General features: G+C 40.0%; 1 pseudogene; it reads right to left on the bottom strand.

Annotated features, from left to right (window-relative positions):
• Positions 1-887: 887 nt before the first annotated feature.
• On the bottom strand, positions 888-5,319 carry Gm15089 (annotated as a pseudogene).
• Positions 5,320-5,562: the final 243 nt, after the last annotated feature.

Genomic DNA, 5,562 nt, shown 5'->3' with positions numbered 1-5,562 from the left:
ATGAATGTATGTAGTTTGAATGAAGTTTTACAATTTTAAGTGCCAGCTCTCGGCACAAGGATCATAGACTACCTAACATAAATCCTGTGCTAGGTATAGGAAACCTGCTCTACAAGTGTTAGACACAGCAATAGAAGAGACTCCCAAAATAATATTGGCTACTGCTGTTGCCCTGTTTGCCTCACATAATTTGAAGGCAAGATCCTATAGCTAAAGACAGCATACACTTTGGAGAGTGGATTTGGAGAAACTGCTGTAAGATATACTTGTTGGGCTTAGACATAAATCACTTGCCTAATGTGTACAGGCTCTATCACAATTTGCACAACAACATACAAACTCACACACACACAAATATGCACACTCTCTCACACAGATACATACAGTCCCATACATGAAAACACACAAAGAAGGTGAGATAATCTGTCTGATGAAGCCTTTAAGGCTCCTAAGGAAGGAGATAAAGGAAAGAAACAGGTTGATTACCATTAGTTATATCCTATCATATCAATTTCACACAATTTGTTGGTATATTTTCTTGCTTACTAGCTTGGAAGATGCAAAAGGAGTAGCTACGCTGAGTCGTGCATAGGCCTAGTAGGAAAGGCCAGAAACTGGGAAATAATCTTAAGCCATCGCATATGCATGTGAGTTGATATCATGAGCCACAAAATTGTTCCCATACACTCATGAATTGGAACAGTGTTTGAAAGACTATCCTTTAGGGATCATTTCTATAGTTTGTTACTAGACAAGTTTCTCCTACTGTGTGCAGCAGTGTCTGAATTGGGAAAATACAAATTTTTTTATTAAGACACAGAAATTCTTATACTTTTCTATATCATTCCAAACATTGTACTAACATTGATAAAGTACTGATTTTGTTTCTACCTGTCAATTTCTGGCTCAGTTCCGGGTGGTGATGCATCCCTTGGTCCATTTCTTCCTCTTGGACCATGGAATCTTTCTCCTTCATGAAGCATCCATGACTGGATGCTACTTGATCTCAATGAGGTGTCATAACGATCTCTCCGTGACCGGATGTTATGAGCTCTCCATGACTGATTATTATGACCTCTACGTGACTGGTTGTCATGACCTCTCTGTGACTGGTTGTCATGACCTCTCTATGACTGGTTGTTCCGACCTCTCCATGACTGGGTAAGATCTCTCCATGACTGGTTGTTATGAGCTCTCATTGCATGGCCATGATAAGGTCTCCCTGAGTGTTCATGATGAGATCTGCCGTCATGGTTGTGATGAGCTAACCCTGTATGGTTATCATGAGCTCTCCCTCTTTGGGCTTGATTATCTCTCTCTGTGTGGCCAGGATCAGCTATCCCTGAGTAGTTAGGAACAACTCTCTCTGTATGGGTAAGATGATATCTATCTGAGTCGCTATATTGAAGCCTACCTGCATGGTTTTGATGTGGTCTACCTGAGTAGTCATGAAGTTGCCCACCTGAGAGGTCAGGAAATGATCTAGCTGACTAGTCATGGTATGGTCTACCTGAGAGGTCAGGACGTGGTCTACCTGAGAGGTCAGGAATTGGTCTACCTGAGAGGTCAGGAAGTGGTCTACCTGAGCGGTCAGGAAGTGGTCTGACTAGTCATGGTGTGGTTTACCTGAGAGGTCATGGTGTGGTCTTACTGAGAGGTCAAGATTTGGTCTATCTGAGAGGTCATGATGCGGTCTATCTGAGACGTCATGATGTAGACTATCTGAGAGATCATGATGTGGTCTATCTGAGAGGTCATAATGTGGTCTATTTGAGAGGTCATAGTGTAGTATATTTGAATGGTTATGATGTGGTCTACCTGACAGTTCATGGTGTTGGTCACTGTATAATTATTAGTTCTACCTAGTAGACATGAGATCTATCTGAGTGAAAATAGGAGCTCCCCTGAATCAACTATATGATATTCTGGAATAGTCACCATAAGATCTGCCAATGTGGTGTCATGAGATTGGGAGAGGCCATGTCATCTCCTGGAGAAAAATTGGTTTCTTTCTAGTTGTAGCTCTCTCTCTCTTCTGATTGGTTTCCATTCCTCCTTGTTCGATTGTCTCTGCTGACTTGTCATGTCTGCAAAGGGTCCCAGTTATATAATATAAATGAGATAGTCTATGATTTGATTAAGCCATGAGTGTATTTTTTCGATATTTTCTTTATATACATTTCATATGGTATTCTGAAAATTCCAAAAACCCTCCTTCCACCCTGCTCCCCTACCGAACCACTCCTGTGTCTTGGCCCTCACATTCCCCTGTACTGAGGTATATAAAGTTTGCAATACCAAGGGGCCTGTATTCCCACTGATGGCCAATTAGGCCATCTGCTACATATGCAGCTAGAGACATGAGCTCTGGGGTACTGTTAAGTTCATACTGTTCTTACACCTATAGGTTTGCAGACCCCTTCAGTTCAATGTGTACCTTCTCTACCTCCTCCATTGGGGGCCCTGTGTTCCATCCTATAGATGACTATGAGCATCCACTTCTCTATTTGCCAGGCACTGGCATAGCCTCATACGAGACACCTATAACAGGGTCCCTTCAGCAAAATCTTTCTGGCATATGAAATAGTGTCTGAGTTTGGTGGCTGATTATGGGATGGATCCCTGGGTGGGGAAGTCTAGGGATAGTCCATCCTTTCATCTTAGCTCCATTCTTTGTCTTTGTAACTCCTTTCATGGGTATTTTGTTCCCTATTCTAAGGAGTAATGAAGTATTCACCCATTGGTCTTCCCTCTTCTTGATTTTCTTGTATTTTGCAAATTGTATCTTGGGTGTTCTATGTTACTGGGCTTATATTCACTTATCAGTGAGTGCATATCTAATGACTTCTTTTGTGATAGGGTTACCTCACTAAGGATGATATCCTCCACATACATCCATTTGTCCAAGAATTTCATAAATCCATTTTTAATAGCTGAGTAGTACTCCATTGTGTAAATGTACCATATTTTCTGTATCCATTCTTCTGTTGATGGACATCTGGGTTCTTTCCAGCTTCTGGCTATTATAAATAAGGTTGCTATGAACATATTGGAGCATGTGTTCTTATTACCAGTTGGAACTTCTTCTGGGTATATGCTCAGGAGAGGTATTGATGGATCATCCATGAGTATGATATCCAATTTTCTGAGGAACCTCCACAATGACTTCCAGAGTGGTTGTACAAGGGTTCAATCCCACCATCCATGGAGGAGTGTTCCTCTTTCTCCACATCCTTGCCAGCATTTGCTGTCACCTGAATTTTTGATCCTAGCCATTCTCACTGGTGTAAGGTGGAATCTCAGTGTTGTTTTGATTTGCATTTCCCTGATGATTAAGGATGTTGAACTTTTTTTCAGGTGCTTCTCAGCCATTCAGTATTCCTCAGTTGAGAATTCTTTGTTTAGCTCTGAACCCCATTTTTAATGGGGTTATTTGAATTTCTGGAGTCCAGCTTCTTGAGCTCTTTGTATATATTGGATATTATTCCCCTATCAGATTTAGGGTTGGTAAAAATCCTTTCCCAATCTGTTGGTGGCCTTTTTGTCTTATTGGCAGTGTCTTTTGCCTTACAGAAGCTTTGCAATTTTATGAGGTACCATTTGTCAATTCTTGATCTTATCGCTCAAGCCATTACTGTTCTGTTTAGGAATTTTTCCCTGTGCCCATATCTTCGAGGTTTTTCCCTAATTTCTCCTCTATTAATTTCAGTGTCTCTGGTCTTATGTGGAGCTAATTGATCCACTTAGACTTGAGCTTTGTACAAGGAGATAAGAATTGATCAATTCACATTCTTCTTCATGATAACCACCAATTGTGCCACCACCATTGGTTGAGAATGCTGTCTTTTTTCCACTGGATGGTTTTAGGTCCATTGTCAAAGATCAAGTGACCAAAGCTGTGTGGATTCATTTCTGGGTCTTCAATTTTATTCCATTTATCTACCTGTCTGTCACTGTACCAGTATCATGCAGTTTTTAATCACAATTGCTCTGTAGTACAGCTTATTGTCATGCATGGTAATTCCACCACAGGTGCTTTTATTGTTCAGAATAGTTTTTCATATCCTAGGTTTTTTTTATTTTTCCAGATGAATTTGCAAATTGCCCTTTCTAAGTCAATGAATAATTGAGTTTGTATTTTGATGGGGATTGTGTTGAATCTGTAAGTGCATATTTAAAGAGATTTACGTATGTAGTTTGAATGAAGTTTTACAATTCTAAGTGCCAGTTCTTGCAACAAGGATCATAGACTACCTAACATAAGCCCTGTGCTAGGTATGGGAAACCTCCTCTTCAAGTGTTAGACACAGGAATAGAAGAGACTCCCAAAATAACATAGCTTATGGCTGTTGCCCTGTTTGCCTCATATAATTTGAAGGCAAGAACATACAGCTAAAGAGAGCATACACTTTGGAGAGTGGATTTGGAGAAACTGCTGTAAGATATACTTGTTGGGCTGAGGTTGTGTCTTAGACATAAATCACTTGCCTAATGTGTACAGACTCTATCACAATTAGCACAACAACATACACACTCTTTCATACAGATATATACACTCACATACATACAAACACACACAGAGGGGGAGATAATTTGCCTGATAAAGCCTTAATGACTCCTAAGCAAGGAGATAAAGAAACAGGTTGATTACCATGAGTCATACTCTATCATATCAATTTAGCATAATCTGTTGGTATATTATCTTGCTTACCAGCTTGGAAGATGCAAAGGGAGTAGCTACTCTGAGTAGTGCATAGGCCTAGTAGGAAATGCCAGAAACTAGTAAACAATCTTAGGCAATTGCATATGCATGTGAGTTGATATTATGAACCAGAAAATTGTTCCAATACATACCTGAATTGGAACAGTGTCTGAAAGACTATCCTTTCAAGGATATTTCTATAGTTTGTTAGTAGACAAGTTTCTCTGATGGTGTGGAATAGTGTCTGAATTGAGAAAATACAAATTTAGTTATTTAGACACAGATATGGGGGCTAGAGAGATCCTCAGTGGTTAGGAGCACTGACTGATCTTCCAAAGGTCCTGAGTTCAAATCTCAGCAACCACATGGTGGCTCAAAGCCATCTGTAGTGAGATCTGATGCCCTCTTCTGGTGTATCTGAAGACAGCTATAGTGTACTTACTTATAATAAATAAATAAATCTTTTTAAAAAGACACAGAAATGCTTATACATTTCTATATCATTCCAAACATTGTACTAACATAGATAAAGTACTGATTTTGTTTCTACTTGTCAATTTCTGTCTTAGTTCCTGGTGGTGATGCATCCCTTGGTCCATTTCTTCCTCTTCAACCATGGTATCTTTCTGCTTCATGAGGCATCCATGACTGGATGGTACTAGATCTCAATGAACGGTCATAATGATCTCTCTGTGACCAGATGTTACAAGCACTCCATGAATGATTATTATGACCTCTCCATGTCTGGTTGTCATGACCTCTCTGTGACTGGATGTTATGATCTCTCCATGACTGGTTGTTATGAGCTCTCCATGACTAGTTGTTTTGAGCTTTCCCTGCATGACCATGATAAGCTCTCC

The sequence above is a fragment of the Mus musculus genome, chromosome X (assembly GCF_000001635.26).
Source record: "Mus musculus strain C57BL/6J chromosome X, GRCm38.p6 C57BL/6J".
Lineage (NCBI taxonomy): Eukaryota > Metazoa > Chordata > Mammalia > Rodentia > Muridae > Mus > Mus musculus.
This window is presented reverse-complemented; position numbering and strand designations above follow the sequence as displayed.